A 26,127-nucleotide genomic window follows, 5' to 3' on the forward strand; every position below is an offset into this window, starting at 1 on the left:
CTCAGAAAATTGTGGTTTTCTGGCTAATTGTTGGTAAATTACAGAGGGCTGAAGTAAGAAAATAATGACAGACATTTGAGTTTCATACTTCATCCCCTTCAGTAAATTCATGCTAATGCAAAACCTGTTATTATACCAACTTTCTAAGTTTGTCAGAGCAATATTTAAAACGTATCCCCTAGTTTTGGGGCTTTGTCACCCCCCCCCATTATTTAAGCCTTTGTTCAAATTTTTTTATTCTAAGAGGTTGAGAGGTATGCAGCTATGTGCCGAACTGGTTGTAGATAGGATCACTTATACTACATATCTTTCAAAGCATATTTTAAGTCCCATTTACATGTAAAAATTATCGGCTCCAGCAGTCTTACTTATTTCAGCTCTTTTGTTGGTATAAAATGTAACCTTAACTGCAACAGACTAATATCTACAGGCTGAAATATAGAGCTGGATAAATTAAATACCTTGGTATGACAAGAATTTAAATGTTTGTTTAGGAGTCTGTTTTCTTTCTCCCTCTGGTGTTCCCCTTCTGACCTGCTGCTTTTCCTCCACCTCATTCATGAAAAGAAGTTTTTGGTCTTACTCCTAGATTGTTCTCAAAAAAAATGTTATGGCTTGAAAAATACAAAGTTAGTTCCAAAAAGTCCATTTTCGTTTGAACCAAGGCACGAATCTGCAGTGGAAGCTGAAGAAGCAGCTTCCATGATGACTTCATGACCATTTCCTTCATTAGGGGCTGGATCAAATACAAAAACTTCTTCTAGATTGGTCAAATGTCATTGTCCCTCTTTCCTAAAAGTCCATCATAACCTGAAAGAATGAATATTCTTCTTTTTTATATTGGAATCAAAGGAGGAATAAGCTAATTGAGTGTCAAAGGCAATGACATCTCTCTACAGCTTGATTTTTCGGAGTGTCCCTGTCTTCCGAAAATGCTCAGTGTTCTGCAGCACAATGTCTTATTCAAATTGTATAACAGGATCTTTAGGCAGTAAAGCATGCATTTGTTGATCCACCTTAAGTACTCTGCTTCTGACTCCCTTCATTATGTTCTGATTATTTTTGATTAACAATCTTAAAAACTCTAACCTTGCATTATTAAAGACAGGGTAGAAAAAAAGGTATCTGAAGCAGAAATTCCATTAGGGCATTTAGGCAAAACAAACCCTTTAGGTACAATGTGTAATTTAACACATCATTCAAAATATTTGTTCTCAATGGCAAGAAAACAAAATCTTTTCAAGCATCTCTCTAATTCACTAAATACATATTTAAATCATTTGTCTGTACCTGTTCACTCTGTAGCATTCCAGTACTCACAAAGGGATCATAGATGAATTCTAATATGGATAAGACATCTTTAAAATTGCCTTCTCTGTGGCAGGGCTGATTAACTGAGGGGTACTCAATTACAGTTCTTTGGTCTTCCTCTGAACTTAAAGATTATGGTTTCACTTCTTTTTCTAAATTGCCTTTGTTGGTCAATAGGGCAAGAGACTTTTACATGTCTCCCTAAGTCTCTAACAACACCTGGAACATAGTGGTATCCTGAGGCCCAGACCCAGGAGTAGGGTGTTATGCAATAATTCATCTCTAGCAGTACAAGACACAGGGATGGTTTATAACTGTAGCAACTGAAAAAAAATCCAAATTGAGAAAAATAAAACAACTACTCAAAGGTACTGTAGAGATGAACCAGAAATTAGTGTAAAATTCATGCTTTTAACACTTTTGTCATAAAAATTCATCAGAATAAAAAACATTAAAAATTAGTTTCTTTTATACAACATACTAATAAACAACAATAATCAATAAATCATTTAATTAATCAATTAGTACCCATATTTGGGTTAAAACCTTTTTTCTTTTTCTAATGATAAAGCAAAAAACATGATATTGTATGCTGCAATATTTGTAAAAGTGTAACATTATAAAATAATTGTAAAAACACAAGCTATTTGTATACCTTTAACCTCTTGTCTTTTAAAAAGCATTCAATATTTATTCTCATTAAGATCACTAAATATGTGCGTCCCCAACCTTAGCTCTCAGATAGTTTATCTTTATTCTACTTTAATTTTATAGTTTCCACCTCTTAAATCCTGAGGTACCTGCTCAAAGACAGAAAATAAAAACATTTTATACTTTGTGTACTGCTGGGTATGCTTGTAAAGTGCATTTTTTCATCCTTGACCTTCACGGAATAGTTAGGTTCTTTTTTCCAAACATCTTGCAGTCATCCCAGTGTAATAAACACTATACCCCGAGCACACACATATAAACTAAGCCCTTGGATTTGCAGTTAAATCTTCCTGGCACTGTTATAGTATATGAAATGTGTTCTAAAAAGACATATGGTCCTTCTAAAACATACCTGCAATTAGAACAACCCCCCCCCCACATTTATACATCCCTCTTGGTTTATTTGAAAGGGAATTCGAAGAATGAACATGCTGATTCTTCCCATACCAATAAGGAAACAAATTAAATAAAGACCACAAGTGAAAGTTATATCACCGGTAGAGCAAATCATTGCCAGTAAAACTAGTCACTAATAGATATAATTTAGATTTTAGCAATTATTATGAATGTATATAAAGGAAAAGAAAACATTTTCAATAACACATTTCAAGAAAATATGAAAAGAAATGTTACTTGGAGACAATGTGTGATATCTGAGTGATATCAGAATGACATAGTTATACAGAAAACATCACTCTTGTTAGAAAATTAGAAAAACATGTTTCAATTAAATGTAAGAAAGATATATTTGGTAAATTTTTTGATGTTTAAATACAAAAAGGATGTGTGCTGAAACATGTGAATGTGTCCAAAAAAAAAAAAAATACAAGTCATTGCTTGATTGTAGTTTTTGCAAGTCTGCTAGTATTGGTTGATGCAGAATCTGTTTTCTGTTTCTTTTTCTTTCATGTCAGTCCATGTATTCTTTTTAGAAGTTCTTTTCAGAGAAGGAGATAACCAATACATATCTTCAGACATTGGTATAAAGTTATTATTCTTAACAAAATTAGAAGCTCCTTCTAAGGTATTAAAGATTCTCACACAATTTGATAAATGCATTTTAATTTTTGCTGGGAAAATAATTTGAGATTTAAAACCATTCCTTCTAAGATATTTCACAGCAGGCCAACAACTTTTTATAAGGTGATTTGTAAATATGCCTTTTGCATTATGGCAAGACCTTTGGTCATACTATAAAATGTTTAGGTGCTGGGCTGCCAACCAAATATTCTTTACTTCTTGAACTATTAATGCATACACATTTTGAAGTATTGGCAGAAAACACACGCAACTTTTAATACAAAATAAAAAGTATGTTTTGTGTGTTTAAAACAAAAGGAAAAAAAGCAGACAATGTCCATGCCACTAGAAGGTTTTTGTACATTATGGATTTAATACCTTTGTCCCAAATACTTTATCTGTTAAATATATAAGTCCTTGCAGTCCTATTTCAAAAGTTATTAGTGTACATTCTTTTGTGAGTATTTCAAAGTCTCGTGTTTTAGTATAGTAGTGTCATATCTAAAAAATGGATAGAGACTGTGAAATAAGATGTTATGATTTTTCTAATATGAACAATTCTAAGAAATCGGAAGTGCAATAGCTTGGATTTGCTCTAATGCATCTGGACTTGGAACAATAAGACCAGCTTAGCCTCTGTTACAGAAAGCTCTGCTGGATGGATGCTTACCATTTTTGCAGACATGGCATCCAGCCAGCATTTCTAGTGCTTGTTCATGAAAAAGTTTAAGCAGCTGTTTCACCCTTTGGGCTTCAATCTGCATAGCATTCACTCATATTGCTCTCCAGATGGAGGGATATCAAATAATGTAACAAAATCCCCCAGGATTTGGCAAACTGTTATGTAGCATTTTTCCTGCAGACTGTTGAACATAATTATGTAATTTGCAAAGTATAAAATCCTTAAAACTGTTCAAGTAGTGCATATTTGTTTACATGTTTGAAAAAAGCATAATTTTACTCCAGTTACACGCTGATTTTATGAACACAAAATTTAGTGTTGTTTGTGTAAATATTATAATGTTAAACTTCTAAAAGACACAGAAGGCATTCTAATAAATGGTTGTTATAAGCGACAGAGAAGGAGCATCCAGATGGTTCCCTTTTAACTGTTAACCAGAGGAAAGAAAGTGAGCCCCTATGAAATAATTATTTTAGTATGAGCCAGAAGGGATTAATCTGTTTTAATCATACTGCAGCATATGGCACATCATATAAAAATGAAAAGGTAGAACTGTCACTTTTTATTGGAAAGTCCTGGTTGGTGATGGTTGAAGTCCTGAAAATGGATCTGGGACTAAAACATTAAAAATATACCTAGAAATGTAAAGCATTATTTAAATACTTTTGCTAACACTCAAACACACACACACACACACTCACACACAGACACACACATGCGCGCACACACAAATATATATATATATATATATATATGTTTATTCATTACATGTATATATATATATATATATATATATATATATATATATATGTATGTATATATATGTATATATATATATATATATATATATATATATATATATATATATATATATATATATGGGTCTACATGACTGTCAGAATTGTATTTTATCGAATCTCACTTTCTCAACACTCAAACTGTCGAACTCCCACTTGATCAAAGTATGAAGATCTTCCCAGGGTAAGTAACCTGTTGCTAGAAACTGTGAACATTGCCCTTTTCCCAACCGAAGTGTGATCTCGGAGTTGGTATATTTAGCTGGGGGTGGGTGTGTGGGGTGGGGCACAGTCCCTGACATTGACGTGTGTATGTATATATATCGAAAATCAAAACCGTTGGATTTCAAAACATCGAAATGAAAAACAAACACGCCCATTAAGTCTGTATAGGTACGTATGGTAAATTAAAAATAATGTCCGTTAATCGTAGATATACCCTTAATATCCGTATTTTTAACTAGTACAGTAACAGCAACAGTCTCTTCATAACGTAGACGTTTTCATTAAACATCCAAATAGTGTTTTATCACACTGCAAAGAAAAACGTGCATTGCCACATCAAAGTTATCCACTTGAAGTTGACATAGAAAGTGTAACAGAATTGCTACTTGACCCTGCACTGTGTATTCGTCGGACTCTTCTCTTCTCACTTGTTTTAATAATGCTTTACGACTAGGTAGACTTGTAATGCTATTTAAACTAGTAGTAGCCATAACATCATCTACTAATAAACATGGTGTATCACGGGACATTAGAGCCTTTTCTTTCAAATAAATGCACATCTCATAACGCTGTACCTCTGCTGGATCTCCAGTATGGCTATGGGGATTACTTTTACATAACTTTTCACCATCAGACAAAGAGTGTTACACAACGTTCTTTACACTTGTTAACATGTTTCTGCTTGCAACACCAATATCTTTTAACATTTACAGCTCGCTCTAGATTATATACAAATCCATCTATAGTAAGTATATCCTTGTTTCGCTGAGATTTGCTAACTGTGTACAATGTACCTATTACACCAGGAGAATACGTTAATTGTTCCTCCATTGCACTTTGATGTTCAGTAACTGATTTGAACACCTGTTAAATGCCTGCAGATACCGGATATGAAGTGCGTTGTTTATTCTATTTAGGTTACACTAAGTAGAATGTATATTTATGAATGGTACAAGATTAACAAGAATCTACCAATATTATGTTCTTACGTTAATCTCGACGTTCTGAAAATCGACGATTTTTATTTTCGCTGATTTTACTTGTCGATGTAGTAGTCTCGATGTTCTCAGACTCGACGTAATGGCAATTCGACGGTTTCATAGGAAACCATATATATATATATATATATATATATATATATATATATATATATATATATATATATATATATATATATATATATATATATATATAATGTTATATTTACTATTTTTATTAATTTGATATTTGTTTACTAGTTAAGTCTAACTGGGATAATATGCCATTTTCAGTGGAGGCCCAGGAAACAAGCTTCACTTTAACATAACTTTATTTAACTGTAGCCATATTTTTACAAAGCTTAATACAGAGAAATGGCATAGAAACTAATAAAAATTCAGCTTCAGTTCATACAGTGTGAACCTATACATAACATAGTGCAAATATGTGGACAGCTATAAGAAGCTGAAAAAGAACATTGTTAATAGATAAAGTATTTACAAGTTGCAGTTCACGGAGATGACATTAAACACACTTATGTATATTCTTTCGAACAGAGATGACTAGATAATATAGCCCAGGCAAAAATATATTTGATCTTTCTCTAAAAACTTGATTTTAAAAATGTTCTCTCTCTGAACATAGTCAAACTATGCTAGTGGTAGAAGGAGGGAGGGACTAGTTCATCCTAGGGTTGTGCATGTTAGAGGGAGATCATTTGCAGAGGGACCGAATTCCCTTTTTTTGTAGTGACAGAGTATGAGTAGACACTTTGACCAGAGGATTTTGGAGTATATGTATGTATGTATGTATATGGGTATATGGGTATATATATTTGTGTGTGTGTGTGTATATATATATATATATAAACACTGAGAAGATGTTCACTAGATCAAAGTAGTCTATTAGGGCAATAGGAATGGAGAATAGGAGTAAAAGCATGGCAGTCATCAGCTTTGTAAATAATGTTATATGTGGAGATAAGCTGTATGTAATCTGAGCATTGAGGCAGTTCAAGCTAACTCAAAGCTTAAAGGGCAATGCAGAAGTGGCTGTGCTATTATTTGCTGGTGGCAATTTTTACAACCTTGTTATAGCATACCTCCAGTTTATTTTTAACTGTGGCCTAAAGGTTGGTTAGGATGGGTGTACCATATAAGAGAGATGGGAGAAGATAGGTAGTACCAAGAAAGGTTTTTTTGGTGTTGCTAAGAAAGTTTTTTTGCCAGTAGTACATTCCTAATTTTTTTAGTGGGTGCTTTTTTTAATTTTATTTTGAATATGCAAGTCAAATGTAAGGTTATCATCTTTAACCACTCCCACAGGCTTTGTATGGATGACTATTTCAATTACAGTTTTGTTTAATGAAAAGATTTTGAAATTCAGTTTATCAGATGTGTGTGATTTGGGGAACAATAAGTAACTTTGCTTTTTGTTAGGGTTGAGTAGTAGCTGGGTATTATGGAGCCATTTCTCACCTGAGGAAAACGCTTTTTGTCTGATATGGATTTGAGGCAAGTTATTAGATACACATATAAGTGTAAAATCATCAGCATATTGTATAACAGATTCTGGACCTACAGAGGTCAATGCTAAAGATATTAAAGATGAGGGGGCCAAAAATAGAGTCTTGGGTATATCAGTGGAGATTTCAGGTATAGATAGAGAGTATTCTGCTATTTCGCAGACTGGAGCCTGTCAGTTAAATAGCTATTGAACCACAGTAATGAAGATACTCCAGGTTGAGGCAATTTATACAAAAGTTTAAGATTGGAAACTGTATTGAAAGCTTTAAACAGGTCAAGAAATAAGGGGGAAACAAGTTTTCTTAGTCCTTGTATTTGCTTATTGTGTCAGTAAATGACAGAAGGGCAGTAGTTGTACTGTGCAAACCAATTGTTTTTTTCTGTGTGACCTTTTTACTCATTGTTTTAGTTTGTTAGTTGGGATATTTTGTAGGTACCCTAATGTTTGTGGATATCAGTTGGTTATGACAACCCTGTGTTTCCAAAAGTCAAACATTCCTCTTATGCTGAGCTGATGATGCCATAAGAAGGCAGAAACATGCATATCCACAGCTAGAGGAGTTTGGCTTTAATGGCCTGAAATTGTCCATAAAAAAAACTTAAAAGTAAAAGAAAAAGTCATAGACATTCAGAATTGCCATTTAGCTGAAACACCTGATATCCTTAAAGGGTAATTTGCATATATCCCATGTTGCCGCTGCTACAAGAGGTTTTAGGTATCACACAGTGGAAAGTCTAGCTTTGCTAGATTTTTCTTTTTGTGTTTTTTAACCAATTGTTTTTTCTGTGTGACCTTCTTACTCATTGTTTTAGTTTGTTATTTGGGATATTGTGCAGACACCCTAATGTTTGTGAATATCTGTTGGGTACAACATCCCCTGGATTCAGGAAGTCAAAACTTCCATGCAGAAACCGTGTTAGGTGCTCCTGCATGGAAAATGTCCACAGAGCAATTCAGAATAGTGCTGTTTTGACGTGCATGAGCAGCCTTACACTGTTTCAGTATGGAAAACCAGCAAACATGCAAATTACCTCATTTGCTGGTGAAAAACATGCAAGTGAGGTGATTTAGTGATTCAACAAGCTGCCAGGTCTCCATGTTACAACAGTGTTAGTGCAGAAATGTATTTGGAAAATAACTGAGTACATTTCTGCAACTGACAAAATGGAGGCATGCCAGATCATGAAAAAGCATGTATAATGTACAGTAGACATGCAGGTTCTATATCACATAGTCGAAGTTTTATAAAAACAGAATAAACTGTTGTAAGCAACACCACCTACACCCCTTGCTACTTAAATATACCAACTCCGAGATCACACCACATTGAAATGAATGGAAACCTCTCCTTATGGAGATTTCCATTTAAACACTTGAACTTGTACAAGTTCAAACTTCTGGTCTTGAACATATGGGGTTTGAACTTGTACAAGTTTGACTATGTGATAGGAACCCGACATACCAATGGCCATATATAAGGCCATTGGAATTAAAAATTGATTAATTATTATGAAAATTAAATGTTTTTTTTTTGGCTAATCTTGGCTGTTTAAGCATAAGACAGCAGCACGCAAAGAGGATCGTGCCAAAAAAAAAATGGGAAATCTCAATTTTAAGTTAAATCTGCATTTTTGCCATTATAGTCTATGGCATGCAGAATGTAAACAATACCAGGGAGCACTAGTTCTCAAGGGGAAAGGGTCCATTTTTGTGCAGTAACTAATGACCTACACAATGGGGTATGCAAATGAGGGGAGTTATACTGAATCGTATATTTCTTCAACGTGTCAGCTTGTACCTAACCATGTAGGTGCAGCTATACAACAGTGCAAGTCTAAGAGCTGTATGACTTCATAGGGGGGTGTGTCATGCTTACTGTAACTCATTGGAGATCTGTGCCCTGTGTTTGCCCTTAGCTAAGCACAGCTAAGGAAGGGTGTGTGTCAGATGTGCTTGAGCACTGTGTACATATCCTAAATGGGTGTGCATGACACGCATCGGGTTTTAAACATAAACAAAAAAAAAAAAAAAAGAGGAAATTTCAGCACTGTTTACATTTTGGCACTGGGTATGCACGACGTGCCTCTGGGCTTAAATAGGGAGGAAGTAGGAAGGGGAAACAACAGTTGGAAGGCAATCAAGGATAACTAGCATAGCTGGCAGGTGGAATTTATCAGAATCAGCCAATTACAGATGCAGCAGCCCAGCACACTACTATAAACTATGCAAACACCTTTCAGACTGTTTTTTCCCCACAAATTCTACACCAGCGGTGTACACAGACAGGGGATTTTTAACTGGCAAAACTAACTAAAAATGTTAGAGGTTGCTGCTGCTGCTTTACTCCATCAATATGTGCTAGAGGCTAAGGGTGATGAGAAGGAGAATGCTGACAACTGACCCACAGTGAGGAGGAGGAGGAGGAGAAGAGTGTACAGATCCAGGGTAACCTACCAGGGCCTACATGAGCTTGAGATAGTGGAGTGCTATAGGGTAGACAGGGACATTCTACAGTAAATCATCCAGCTGTGCCATCCCTGTCTCACACACTGAACCAACAGAAGGGAACCCATCCCAGTGGATACCAAGGTATGTGTAGGCTTAAGAATACTTCCCACAGGTACCTTCCAAAGACCAACTGGGGATATTATGGGGGTCTCACAGGCATCAGCATCCAGGATACTCCACCAGTCCCTGGATGACATCACACCACATGCCAATGAGCCCATATATTGGCCCAACACCCGTGAGACACTGACCAGACATGTGTGTCTCTTCCACCATATAGCAGAATACCCAGAAGTAGTTGGAGCTATGGACTGCACACACATCTTCATCAAAGCATCACACAGTGAGCAGGGTAGGGTTTACATAAACTGTAAGGGCTTCCCCTCCATCAACTGCTAGGTCATGTGCGAAGCCCAGGGCATTATTATGAACATGTGTGCTGGCAGCCCTGGAAGCTATCACGACTCCCACATCTGGCATTCCTCACATCTGTATCAGGGGGTTTGCCAGGGTGGACATCCCATATGGCCATCTAGTGGGGGATGCTGGCTATGTACTGGAGCCGTGGCTGATGACACCCATCAGAAATGCAAACACACCTGAACAAGAACACCATAATGAGACACACACACAAACCAGGATCAATGTAGAGTATGTGTTTGGGATGCTCCAGTCACGGTTCCACTGCCTTGACATATTTGGTGGATCCTCACAGTACTCCCCAGCTAGATGTGGATAAATGTTCTTAGTATGTGCCATGCTGCACAAAATGATCCTGCAGAAACAGCTGTTAGCCCTCAGGCCTATAGTTTCAGTGGTGCTTGTGATAACTCTGTAACACTATAGTACAAATAAGTATTCATGTAGCATTTGTAATCTCAGTCCTGTCAAAGTTGTGTGCGTGTGTGTGTGTGTGTGTGTGTGTGTGTGTGTGTGTGTGTGTGTGTGGGTGTGTGTGTGTTTCTAGATGAATGAGTTGCCCTACTTTAGCACTCCTGCTGATGTCAGTCACCCTGAAATAACTCTTTGGGCAGCTTTCAGCCCTATAAGCTCCATGGCACTCGCGATAACTGTGTAATGGTATAGTGTAGCAAACTAGGCAGGTAGGAGTTCTAATCCCTGTTCTGGCAACTGTGTAAATGTGTGTATTTGTGTGAGAAAGAGTGTGTGTCTTCATAGAAACATAATTTTTGAGGCCATTCACACTCACTACACTTCCCTTACCCCTCCTTTAGCACTGCTGTTGATGTCACTCACCTTGAAAGATACATTTGAACAACTCCAACATATAAGCTCCATGGTGCTTGTGATAATTGCATAATACTATAGTATAGGAAACTAGTTAGGTAGGAGTTCTAATTCCCATTCTGACAATGTGTGTGTTTGTGTGAGAGAGAGTGTGTGTCATTGTAGAGACATGATTTTGAGGCCATTCACACTGACTACACTTCCCTTACCCCTCCTTTAGCACTGCTGCAGATGTCAGTCACATTCAAAGATACCTTTAGACAGCCCTCCAACATATACGATCCATGAGGCTCATGATAACTGTGTGATACTGTAGTACAAAACACTACTTAGGTAGGAATTCTAATCTCAGTTCCAGCAACTGTAAAAGTGTGTCTGTTTGTGTGAGTGTGTGTGTGTATATGTTGAGGTTGAAGTATTTTGTGTCCATACACAGCCAGTACATTTCAAAGTGTAATACTTTACAACGGCTGCTGATGTCACTTACTTTAGAGGTATGTTGGGAAACTGTTCTGCCTATAAACTCTGTGGCGTGTATGATAATGCATAACAATATAGTAACAATAACTACATCTGTAGGGGGTTGAATCTCACTCTTGGCAAGTGTGTGTGTGTGTGTGTGTGTGTGTGTGTGTGTGTGTGTGTGTGTGTGTGTGTATGTGTGTGTGTGTGTGTGTATGTGTGTGTGTGTGTGTGTGTGTGTGTTCGTACCTTTAAGATTTTGGCTCCATTTACACCCAGTACACTTTTCAATGCCCTACTTTAGCAGTCCTGCAGATATCATTCACCTTAGAAGTACCTGTTGATAACCCTAAACCATGTAAGGTCAGTGGTGCGTGTGGTAAATACGTAACCTAAATTTCTGAAAACATAGATAGAGGTCTGAACCTCACTCCTGGCAAAAGTAAATGTCTGTGTAGGGCAAATTATTTTATGAAATCTCTCACCCACTACATCACCCAATGCCAGTATTTACAAGGGCTGGTGATGTTCCTCACCTTAGAAGAACCTTGGGACAGCATCCATCCTATACACTCCGTGGCACATTTGATAAATGCGTAACACTGTAGTAGCAATACATAGGTAGGGGTTCGAAACTCAGCACTGGCAAGTGTGGGTGTTGGTGTGACTGTTTAATAACAGGATCCTTTGTGGAGTGGGTTTTGCTAAATTATTATATTGATGATCTAGTATATGTCCCAATGTCCACATTACAAGGCCAACAGTTGTCAAACACCATAGAGGTTGGTGTAGACAATCCACAGTCCTAAATATGTAGTGCCATGTGCAATGACTATGTGACAGTATGGAATAGTTAACAATATAGGCAATTCTTCTAATACTTAGAGACCATTCTACACCCAAGAATCATACACAAAGACACTTGGCTAGGCATCAAACACTATATCAGTAGTTCTCTTGCAAGCTGCCTCACAGATAGTACCCACAGTGTGATTGCAGTGGACTCCATGTCAAACTGATGATTAGACATGACTGGTGTTACACAGGGTATGGCCCCATGTCTTCTCATGTTTGGTATCTACCCATCTGAGGTGCAGGAGAACACAAAGGCACCCTGGCTGAAAATGTTTGCATACAACAGTTAGGTGGGTGGTAACATTCCCAATCCATGTGATGTTGACATCCTGCACAAAGGCCACTCTGACACCTATGACTATTGTCAGAACCCTGGACATTACCACAATGCCAAGAGATGTGGCGCCATAACCTTTGGGAGCACCATGGCTCACATGAAGTAATACATTGGTGGTAGTCCACTGAACAGTGATGTTATAACAGAATGGGGAACACAGGTTGACAGTTAGCTGTCTGCTGGCCACAACAGTGCCATTGACATCAAAAAGTAATTTGATGTGTTACATCTCCTAAGTCAGTGTTATCCAGCAAGTAAAAAGACATGGTCACCCTGCACCTTCCTCTCAGTAGCCCAATCAATGTGTACAGTGGCCCATTTGCCATGTTTCCTACACTGGATACCTGCAACAACTATAGAGTCTGCAAATGTACCCCATAAAGGGAATACCATGCCTTATACACATGCCCTGTATGGACAGACTCAAATAACTCCAATGAATCACTGTGTCATACTGTCTATGTAGGTGCAATCAGTACCTCAGTTATACAGCCATGTCTCACCAAACTAGGTCAGGAATGCTACATCTGAAGATACCAATCTGTCCACACAACATGCCCCAGTTACCTCAAGCACACTTCCACACTTCAAAGGACATGCTTGTGGGACAGGTTCACAACCCAGACACTCTCCATGTTATGGAATATAAATCACATACATGTGAAGCAGTGCACATCACTGGCCACCCACAACAGAAATCTGGATGAGTGGATGGGGAATACAATACCCACCCCTGGGGACCAGCCCAGTGACTATACTCCTGAGCCACACTGGGGACTATTGTCATGTGGCCTGATGCCAGGGTATTCCCTTGGGCTAGCCTTGTAGAGCATTCAGCCCCATTCATCTACTACACACCTATGAAGCAATCTCAGTACTGGCAAGTGTGTGTGTGTGTGTGTGTGTGTGTGTGTGTGTGTTTGTGGGTGTGTGTCTGTGTATATGTGTGTGTGAACAGCAATCTCAGTGTGTTTGGTTGATGAATATCCCCTGTGGCTGTGGTTTTTAGCAATTGGAGGTCTGTCCAAACTACGACACATACAATTCTCCACTCTACAACAGATGTAAATCAACATATACCTGTGTACAACCCTCAGATCTATAATCTGTGAGACATATGCAATCACTGTGTTACAGACCTGGGAAATCCATGCAGATACAGCTGTACCCTTCCTAAGACATGGTGGATGTGTTACCACACTGCCATACCCCTTGGTCTTGCTGCAAGGCCTCTTCTTGGTGACACACAGATGCCTAGAACAGAAAAAGGATACAGCACGTGGCAACACATTCACTCAGCACTTCACTTATGGGGGGAGGGGTAAAGCTGACACTGAATGTGTTGCCAAGACTGTGGCCAATATATATTGTCTCAGAATAGGTATTAGCAGTGTGCAGTAACTCACAGCACTTGTGTTTAATGCTGTGGAGGTTGTTGATGTAACTATCAATGTCTGTTGTGATTGTCATCAGTGTCTGCTGCATGTCTACCTTCATATATGCCTGTAGGGGATTCCATGAGGGATCCCAAGTTGTGCTTGAGGCTAATAAGGGAGTTCAACAGTCATGGGACACCACCTTTCTCTGCAACAGTGTTTCTGTTTTACACTTTAGTAATGGCAGGGGACCATCACATTGTTTCCCAGTGTTTTGAGGATAGTGTCTGAGTTCTGTTGGCTGTGGCTAGTACCATGCATTAATGTACCTGTTTGTACAGTGCATGTGTGTATGATTCCACAGTCATGCAGCTATTTCCTATTGCCATGGGTGTAATGAAGTCATCCACCCCTGTTTTCATGGCTGCAAAGTCAGCTTTGGAGAAGTTTCGCAAGGTGGTTACCTTTGTGGGAGGTATGGATGACATGTTGAGTTCCAAGTTGATTACAGCCTGTGTGGATCTCACCATACAGGGATTGACAACTGTGGATGAGCATCAGTCCCATATTTAAGTAGTCAGCACAGGTCAATGTTGTTGCACTCTTTACCGGGGGTCAGTATGAGCTGGTCCAGGACATTGGAAATGATGAATCCCAGGAAGTGTTGGGCCACTGTACTGGCATTTGGCTACTTTCCCCAGGTGATGGAGGGGTAGTTGAAGTCACATACTATGTCAGTGTTGCGTTGGACCATCATACATTGCAGGGTGTTGAGGAATGTGCATTGACAGTCTAGGGACATAGATGTGGACCCATAGCAGGCTATGATCTGGATTACACTATTACCCCAAGGCAGTTGTACTGGAAGTATCTCTAATGCATTATGCTGGAATACTAGTCTGGTGTTGTTCCTATCCATAATGAATATGGAGACAACACCACCTGTGGAGGTGTGGTGTGGTCCATGTTTGGGGGCTGACACTGTGGAATGTATTATAGCCTGATACTGCAGGGCTGCTGTCTGCTGCTATGAACCGCCTCTCCATTACAGCAGATGTGTTAATGTCCTCCAATCCAATGAGTGCTTTGAGTGACTGTATCCTGACAGTTAGATGTCTACTGTTGAGCAGCATGACCCTCAGATTGCATACATGTCTAGCTGTTATGGTGGTAATTATATTAGGAACACTGCCTAATAAGCATCATAGGGGTGGAAATACACTTAGCCAGTACCTGGAAACCCAGCCCTGACAGATGTAGGACATCTGTGGCAAGTCATTGGATTCTGTCAATCATGTCATCCAAAGCAGAGAGATACTGGATCCCCTGAGAATGATACAAAACATGTAAGCCAATGTTGCAGTCAATCATCTGTTGATAGTACCGCAGCATCATTCTGGGTGATGGCGGTTCACTGCACAGGGCTACTGTCACACCTGCCTGGACAACATAATCAGAGAGTTCAACCATGTCTCTTGTCATGCAGTCCAGGGAGGTGTGTCCCAAGTCATTCAGACCCACATGGATACAGAGTGATACTTGTAGTTGTTGTGGAGTGCCATGACTGGCTGTGTCATTTGTTGGAAGCTGGCATGTGATAGATATTTGGCTGTTACCTGCTCCATATTCAACTTAGTGAGTGGGATATGTTTATGCTTCAGTATTGAGTTACCCATGATCACTGTATTGTGCAAGGTGGTTAGTCTTAGGAGCTTAGGTTGAGGGGCACACTGTGTAGGTTAAATATGTGTCCCTTGGCATGTGCCATGTCATGGTGTCTGAGTGGGTGTCTGTCTTGCTGGTCTGTGCTGTTTGGGTAAATGTCCATTGAGTGCCTCTGTGAAGATGGGTGTGTGGCTTTTCACTGTATTTCATGGCTGTCAAAGTAGGTATCATGGTGACCTCTGTGTTCCACATGGTGAGGCGTAGGTGTTGATCTTATCCTCTTGACCTGCTAGTCCAGTCTTTGCTGGAGAGTGCATATGTCCACACTGGGTAATATATGGGTAACTCTCACAGGTCTGAGTGTTTGGAGTTTAGAGGGGGTGGTTGTCTGTGTACATGAGGCAGTTGCAACAGTGCCTCAGAAATGGCAAGTGCACCAGGTTAATGGGTGAAAGCACAGAAAACTGCATTTCAATCATGCCAGGAGGGGTGGACATAAATAGTAAGTCCTGGGGCTACTTCTGTGATGAACAAGTACTGCTGATGGTTCCCAGGTGTGCCACACTTACTGATACAATAACCTGGTGAAGTGCCAAGCCATAATGCTATTTGAAGTGCAAGACAGAAAGAACTAGCATGATATAAGGGTGGACCTGAAGGCAGACTTTTTGCCACCTGTAATAATTTACCTCAGCTGTGCAGTTATTAGCAGCCTTGGCCATGTGAAAATTCAGTAAGCTCTGTAGTGCAAATGGTAACTGTATAACACTATAGTAAACATAACTAGATAGGCAGGAGTTCTAATCTCAATACTACCAAGTGTGTGTTTGTGTGTGTGTAGCATGTACTGTCTCGCTTATAAAATTTTTGACTTGTGTACTACCCTGCACACATCTCCTTGGCCCAATCTAGTAGTCCTGTTGATGCCATCCACCTTAGGAGTACCTTTGGATGAGGTGAAAATGTATAAACTCTGTAGTGCATCTGATAGCTGCATAGCACTATAGTAGCAATAACTAGACAGGCAGGAGTTATAATCTCCCTACTGACAATTGTTTGTATGTGTTTGTGTGAGAATTATGTAGTGTGTGGGTTACACCATTTTTGGCCTGTGTACTGCCCTTTACACTTCCACTAACTCCAATTTAGTAGTCCTGTTGATGTCATCCACCTTAGAAGTACCTTTGGAGTAGGTGGAAATGTATGAGCTCTGTGGCGTGTCTGATAACTGTGTAGCACTATAACAGCATACCTAAATAGGCAGGAGCTCTAATCCCAATACTGTCAACTGTTTGTGTGTGTGTGTGTGTGTGTGTGTGTGTGTGTGTGTGTGTGTGAGAGGATCATATCTTGTGTGGCTTACACCATTTTGATGTGTGTACCATACATGCTGGCGACCATTTCCTCCTGCCATTACCTTATATAGTGTGGTAACAGAATCTGCCTCACATGCAGCAAGTTAAACCATTGTACAATCCTCTGTACAGATGTGTCTGGAATATGCAGATGTTTGCAACCTATAAATGGTTGGAAGTGGTATGTGTGCCTTAACAATGCCCATGTATGTGATACTGTAGCCAAATATGCCACAGTGAGTCTACTGACACATATGGCAGCATGAGGAATCATACCTGACTGAAACATCATGCTAATATGACATCTGCCTCTCTCACAGGTGGCCATCCTTGTAGGTGCAATACACAAGTCCAGATGCTTGGTTTTACAAATGAACTTGTTCATGTCATGGGTCACATTAAAGGCTGGAGGAGGTGTGGAATGACATATTGTGGCCCTAATTTGTATGTTACATAAAAAGAGTTCCTGCACGTAGAGCAAATGCCCAGTTCCAAATACGACAATGGTAAAAGAAAAAACAGAACCAGCATAACGTAATCCTGAAAACCTCAATTTATTGTGACAGATAATTAAACCTACACATAGACAACACTTTTGCACCTGCACGCTTCTCTTCCAGTGTGTGGTTGCAACCCCCCTCCACAATGCTTTCCTTAGCTTCATGGCTTGTGCATTGGGCAGGTGCCCTAAGGTTGGTGAGGAGCTCCTTGGTGGATGTCAGTAGGGGCTGGATGGTTGGGCCCCCATCTGTGCCTAGCCAGTCCCTCACTACAGCAGCAGCTTGTTGATGGGCATGGTGGATGAGGTCAGTGGCCCGATGCTGAACCTGCTCATAAGTTCTGCTTTACAGGCCGGCATCATTTACCCTGTGGACCAGATCATTCCATAGGGTGGTCCTCTCACACCCATCTTGGGCTCTCCGTCCAAATAGCAGGGCATAATGTTCGACCACATATTGGGTGATGATGTCAGTTTCCCCAACAGAAAATGCTGGTAGGTGAGCTCTCTGCATGTTACCTGGAAGAAATAAACAGGAAAAAAGGTCACAGGACCTCATACGGTTGTCAAATTGCACATCAACAGTAGCTATTACTCGCATATAATCCAAACTACACCATAACCCTCCAATCTATCATGGCTATAGCAGCTTACATTGCACTCCTGGCCCTGAGCTATCTTATTCCCCCAATGTTGGACACTTAATTGTATAATTCTCTATTCTCCATTCATTTCTGTATAGAAGGATGACATGTGGATGGTGTATGGATGGTGGCAGGACTGTGGTGTATGATGGAGCTGTGGGCACATGCCTGAGTTCATGCAGGAGGCAAACAGTTATGTTATTATGTCCCATGGAGATTTGCTGTTGTTGCCATCAGTAGGCAATATGTACATGCTCACCATTGCTGAGGGGAGGAGTGTGGTTGATGTTCATATCCCCCTATACAACTGGGGTGGGCAGGGAGGCAATGTTCCCACCTAACTTGTCTGATGCAGGTTGCCTTTATCCATGGCATGTGTGTATGAGGTGTGCTTTACTCCCAGTACAGGGGGAATTATGTTGTTGCCTCTGAGACTGACAACATATGTGGAAACACTGTTGCAATTGTCTTTGGTGGTGTGGATATGTCTGATTTGTAGTCATAGTCACTCTTGCAGGAAGTCACTTGTGAACTTACATGCTTGCTCAGATAGATGTGGACTTGCTTCCAAGTTGTTGCCTGCATCTATGTGTCACTGTACAGCAATATAGCAACCTATTATGTGGTTTGTGTATTGCTGCTGTCCTCCAAAGGGGATTACTCTACCTTGGTGGAGGCTGGTTATACATGTCGGGTACTGCTGAGTCCATATAGCTACAGTGGATATAAAGTGCACATACCCCTGTTACAATGCCTGGTATTTGTGCAATTGAAACATGATACTACAATAACTCATTTCAAAACAATTCCCTCCTTTAATGTGACCTATAGCCTGTACAATTCAATTGGAAACATAACAATCTGGTCTGTAAAAACACATGGAAATAATAATCAGTACAATAAGCTAGTTGAATGAGTGTGCACACCCTTAAACTGGTACCTCTTGAGATGGTTACAGCATTCATTCATCTTGGTTTGGACTCTAACATCATGGCACATCTTAACTTAGCAATAGTTGCTCACCTTCCTAGAAACACCTTTGTTTGCTTTTCAGTGGAATTGTACAGGTTAGGGGTCACATTCAAGATGAGAAATATTATGACATGATTTTCTGTGGTCTCATTGTCATACAGTTCACAAACTTGGCATTCTAACAGGAGTGTGTACACTTGTGATATCCACTGTATATAGGTATTGATATAGTTGTAAGTGGTAGGCATGGACAGAGGGTCATAACAGAGTTGGACATTTCTCCGATTACTACCTGATAATCATGTCTACTCTAGTATCTATATCAGTGTCAGGGCAATGCAAAAACCAGTAGTTGTGCACATTTATGTCTGTTGTATGCACTGACGCTGATATTACACACATGTGCAACATGCACAACCTATGTACCTGACTGCTTGACACCCATGTTATTAGTTTTGTGCTTCCAGCTAAACATACGCATATATACATGCGCTCAGGGGATACCTGGCATACATTTCTGTTCTATGTTAGTATGACACACTGTATTTACAGTCTTGCTGCTCAATCATACTTCTCAACCTGTTATAACAGGATGTCTGGACATTGGCATACATAAATGGGTGACTAAAGGGACATCAGTGCTGATACTGTATTAATATAGCTGCACCATAAATTAGTAGGTTGATTGCACAGTAGGCTTTGACATCACTGTGATAACCTGGAAGATGTCCAACAGTCATACGTAGGCTATTATGTTACATTGTCATTGCTCACAGACTTGCCAGTGGTTTGGCTGACATAACACAAGTATATGTGTATGTGACTACAGATATCAGTCACAAATGTGCTTATTGTCCAGCAGAACACTGTACAATTGAATGTTATTAATTCAATATATCACATGCAGTTCAACACACATGTCTGCAACAGTACTTTACTATGCACATGCCCTATATAGGTCTCTGAGATTTACAAGACAAACATGTATCATACTCATATTCACAGGTAACATATGGATATGGACAACATCCCATTAACTGGCTTAGCAGTGGCACAGTCACAACTGTTTGACAGACACCCCAGTGGTTGTCATATGTGGGCTGTCCTTTCCCAGGGTAAGTCAGGATCCTGAGCTGTAAGTCTACCTCACAACCTCTTAGAACATCCCATCTGGATAAAGCCTAAAATGATGGGGGGATAAATAGGGCCAGACTTTAAATATTCCTGTTACAAACTTAGGAAGTTTGTAGAATAATACATTTTGCATTACTGTGAATATTCTTAAGGATGTGGCATCATAAACGCATGTGTTTGTCATTACTTGATGACTTCAATCCTCAGTTATTTGCCAGAAATGAACAGATTTCAGGAGGAACAGACAAAAGACTATGATGTGAAGATCTGGATATTCTGTGAAGATCTGTGCAGTTGAGACGTATGGCTGTGATCTCTCCAACTACAGAGAGGGCCAGATGCTATGGTCATAGCAGCTGTTCATCAGGACATTAGTACAGCAAGTCTTGTTGGGACATATATTCTTCCAAATCATATTTTCCATTATTACAGATCAAGTACTACATTCAATTACATGCTTACATGTTCTACTTACCTTTTCTTTTTTACTTCTCTTTTCTGTTTTTTTTATTTGTTTTGTTTTCTTTTCTTTCTTTCTTTCTTTCTCTCTCTCTCTGTGTACTACAGGGATAGAGCTGGTTTGCATAGGTGGCAGCATGGCTTTTGTAGGTGAAGCTCATGACCAGGTGATGGTCTGTGCACCAATTGGTGTTCCGCACTTGCTAATTGCATGCAGAGCAGCTGTGTAGTTCTTTCAATAGCCAATGTATTGGCAATACACACCTATAATTGAGTACTACTTGTGGGCATTAGCCCTTTCCCTTACCTGTGAGGAAGACATCCTGGAGGTGTGTGAGCTAATTCCTCTTACAACAGGACTTGTGGAGACAAGCCAAATGAAAGGTGCAGAGGGTTCAAGACTTAGGGGTAGAATGTGAGTATTGCTGTTATATGTTTGGAATAATGCTAGTTTAACAGGGTTTGTCTGATCATACTACATCTGCATGGGTATCTGTCTGACAAAATTCTGTCTCTGCATAGCTCTCAACTGTAGGCCTATCCACATAATGGCCACAGGTTAGCCTGTTATGTTTGGTCTGTTCCCCAGACAGGTGTTGTCCTTGGAAAATCAGTATCATACTCTGGTGATTGCAGTCAGTAAATGCTAACATCCATTTGTTGTTCTGACTTTGTATCCCTCAGATAAGATATGTTACAACAAACCCTGTAACACCATCAACTTCCTCAGTGTATAACAGCAATATTTCAAGTATGGCCATGTATTTGGGCCTCTGTCCATCAATTATGTCAAACTTTGTCCAGCTGTCATAAGTAGGAGGTTGATAGGTATAATGGTCCATCATTATTTAGTGCTGTCATTCCTGCTGAGGGGAAAGACTGGAAAACATGTTGGAGTCTGTACATTCAAGAGGTTGGTGTATGGAGAATGCACTTAGATGCCCTTGTAGCATATGTTATGTGGGGGAGAATAACACATGTTTTAAAACTAGGCTGTTAGAACATATGAGACATATTACTGATAAGAAAGAAGACAGTTCTATAGCTGTACATTGTAATAAATCTCACCATGGAGACAGTAGTGGGTTCCAAGGTACTGTTTTGGAATAACAAATGTAAAGAAACACCGACAGTACCACAGCTAGGAGATTTATTTAAGTAGAACAGTACAAACAGTACACAGGTTAGCGCTTTCAGGGATCAACCCCTTCATCAGAAAACTGTTGAAATTCCACACTTCCTTAAATACTTGAAACAGTCACATGATGCAGGCAATTACCCTAATCACTGTTAATTAAAGAGAAACACAGTTTCCAATGCAGAATAAAAATATAAAACTAAATAATGCAATAAGAATATCATATATCACACATTCCTTATCCAAGCTAATAATTCTGTTAAAACATGCATAGAAAAATATATAAAATATATCTATAAAAATATATATATAAAATACATCTGGCTTGATACCAATGAGTACATGTGCTAATGCATGCACCTTGCTAAGAGTATATAGGCATAATATAAATAGTGAAAAATATATAAATGAATGCTAAAATATACTTAAGTATCTTCATACACATAAAACCAGCATATAGACATGCATAAGTATAAAATTATGAAATTGTAAAAAATATATATATATATATATATATATATATATATATATATATATATATATATATATATATACTGGACGTGCCATACAAAAAACGCTTTTAAAAATGGTTTAAGCAACACCATTTGATTCAAACCGAGGGGTTTATCTGCATTAAATCGTATGATCGATCTCTGTTCGGCAGCTTCTGTATCATTAGATAAATTACCCCATCTCTGTTCCTTAGACAATATCTGTAAAACTAAAAATTTGTAGATATGTTCTGGTCCTGTATTCTTAGTATGCATGGCAATAGCACTACTTTCTTTAACATTTGTGATGTTTCTATAGTGTTCAAGGATCCTATCCTTTAGGCGTCTATTAGTCTTGCCTATGGAGAACTGTAGCATGCCATACAATATGCAAAATAGACCACGTTTGATGTAGTGCACTCAGCATAAAAATTACTACTGTAACTAAAATTCCTAAAGGGATGTGTAAATGTGCTGCCATTATGTATGTGCTTACAGGCTGTACAGTCTCTGCACATATATGTACCCAATCTGTCAGACTTATTAGAGGTATTGATTGTGGCACTTCTGCAGCATAATTCATTTCTCGGGGTTCTATTATTCTTAAACGTGAAGGTTGGCTTAGGCCCAATTATGCTTTGTAGGCTGTCAATCGTGGAAAGAATTCCCCAAATCGGTGTTTCTTTACGTTTGTAGTTCCTTATTTTCCACTGGCAGTTTTGTGCCTAGAGAGGACTCTGTGCATCCACTGTTTTGGAATAAATCTGTTCCTCAGTTTGAAGAAGCATTCATAAAAGGAGAATTGTTATGTACAGAATCAATGTACTAATATTAAATGTGATAATTTATCCCTTAGGGGGTTAAATGAGGAGTGTAATTGGAGGCTGTGTATTTAATTATATAAATAATCATTAATTGCTTCTTGTGATTAAGACAAGTATTTCCTGTACTATTTTACTCCTTGAAGGCTTTGGCCAAGACATCAGAGTATAATAAACATGTGTGAATTACTGGCTGGTTGTATTTCTCTTTGCTATGTTCAATCATTTTAGTTGTTTTGCTAAAAGGTTGTTGTGTGTCTGGCCATTGTGTATGGCCTGTCATGATTTTGTAGCAGTGTACTGTTCACTTATTTATTTGGACTGTCGTGGGGGAGGACAGATGTGAGTGTCATTGGTCCTTTCATATCCAGCTGTGCATGCTGCCCCAGTTATGGGTGGTCTATCAGCAACATATGTTTGTATGGGCATTTTGAGGCATGTGTGTTTGTGTGTGTGTGTGTGTATATATTTATATATATATATATATATATATATATATATATATATATATATATATTATGTATAGAGTTGGCCACATATATGCATCTCCATACATATATACATGTATATATAGAGAACCTGACTGATTCTACAGATTGCTTTCTCTACTGTTGAATGACTGTACTAGCTGATATGTTTGGAAAGTCATCATCAGATGGTATAATGGTACACTGTTTTGATTATAGTTTACAGGGCCCTGGGTTCAGGACTTGGCAGGACTTACTATTTTGTTGCAAGGCAGAACAGTTGCTGTTGAGGAGGAAGAGATAAGGGCAATAATTAAAAGAGGTCCCTAGTTTGGGCCCCTTGACCCTCATTTTGACAGCCTTTGGACAGATTTGTTGCAGTAAGAGGCTCAGAGTGTGGATCTGATGTCCGACTGCACTACATATATCTATATATATATATATATATATATATATATATATATATATATATATATATATATGGGGTCCATACACTAGATCGAATTTTCACTAATTCTAAATAGTGCATGGATATATATATATATATATATATATATATATATATATATATATATATATATATATATGGGGTCCATACACTAGATCGAATTTTCACTAATTCTAAATAGTGCATGGAATGCTCACTGCAGTGAAAGTGCACTTAATAGAAAGTGCACTTACGTGAAGTTCAGTACAACGAACGGGTGTTGTACTGAACTTCCGTGCAGTACTCAGGGACCTTAGGGTTGGGGCACGGGTCATAGTAAGGGGATAGCCCATAGGGCTATCCCCTTACTATGACCTGTGCCCTAACTCTAAGGTCCATGATGACTGCAGAGCAGTGAAGGACATAGCAATGTCCTCAACTATGGTGCGATAGTCCCGAACCTTAAGGTTAGGGCATGGGTTAGGGTAAGGGGATAGCTTTACTAACTATCCCCTTACCCTAACCCATGCCCTAAGGTCCATGAGTATCACACCATAGTGGAGGACATAGCTTGTTTTTTATGTCTTCCACTGTGCTGCGGTGTTTTCAGTGAAGTGCACTTTCACAAAAGTTACTTTTGTTAAAGTGAACTTTCGTAGAAGTGAGGCTTTCTATTACACATTTGAAGTAGTGAACTTTCGTTCTTGTAATAGGAATCCATATATATATATATATATATATATATATATATACATATGTATATATAGATATATATACATATGTATATATAGATATATATATATATATATATATACTTATGTATACATATGTATATATATATATATATATATATATATAGATATATAAATATGTATACATAAGTATATATATATATATATATATATATATATATATATATATATATATATATATATATATATATATATATATATATATATATGTATATATAAATACATATAAAATTTGTTTTTGGTACATATATATATATATACATATAAAATTAGTTTTTGGTACATACAGAGATATTTATATATATATATATATATGTATGTATATATATATATATTTATTTACTTTTATATATATATATATATATATATATATATATATATATATATATATATGTATGTATCATATATGTGCATATTTTATATGTATATCTCATACATATATTGCATATTAATGTTTATATATATATATATATATATATATATATATATATATATATGCATCTCCATACACATATACATTTATATAAATGTACAAAACATGACTAATGTTAACAAATCTTTTCCCTACTGTTGAATGACTGTGCTGAATGATATGTTTGGAAAAACATCAGGCAAATCTGCAGCTGAGATGGCTTTGTGGTATAGTGCTGTGGCTATTGTGTGCAGGATCCTGGGTTCAAGACTTGCAAGGGGTGATTATTTTGCTGCTGGGTAGAACAAGGCTTGTTGGATACAGAGTGATTAAGGCACTTTTAAGCAGTTGTAAGTGGGTTTGTGAGGTGGTAAGCAATGCTAACTTTTGGTTAACTATGCTGACAGCCTTAAAAGTGCTTAACCTGTGTAGGCATTGCTTAGCACCATGCAAACAGGCTTAATCCCACTTAAAAGTGCTTACTCTTGCTTACCCCATGCTAATTACTTTAAAAGAAAAGAAAAAAGGGGTGATAGGAAAGTGGTGAAAAAGGAGGCACAAAGAGGGAAAAACAATATGAAACATAGCTAGGGAGGTGCAGGATGGATGTAGGGAAGGTCCATAGCTGTCCATTTCTTCTACAGCAACAGCTGTGCGGATTTACTGAATTTGACTTTATATTTGGACACTCAAACCCCTGGGAGAGGGGTGAGGGCAACAATAATGTGTTGTAAAGCCAATTAGACCAGATTACATGTGTCCACTGGACACATGTGCGAAATGGACAGCTATGTTTGGGGCGACATTTTTTTAGGGAACATGTTGCCCTTTTTTTATTTTTTAAGGTGAGAGTG

Source organism: Protopterus annectens, chromosome 4.part0 (genome assembly GCF_019279795.1).
Source record: "Protopterus annectens isolate FY-2018-M chromosome 4.part0, PAN1.0, whole genome shotgun sequence".
NCBI classification, from domain to species: domain Eukaryota; kingdom Metazoa; phylum Chordata; order Ceratodontiformes; family Protopteridae; genus Protopterus; species Protopterus annectens.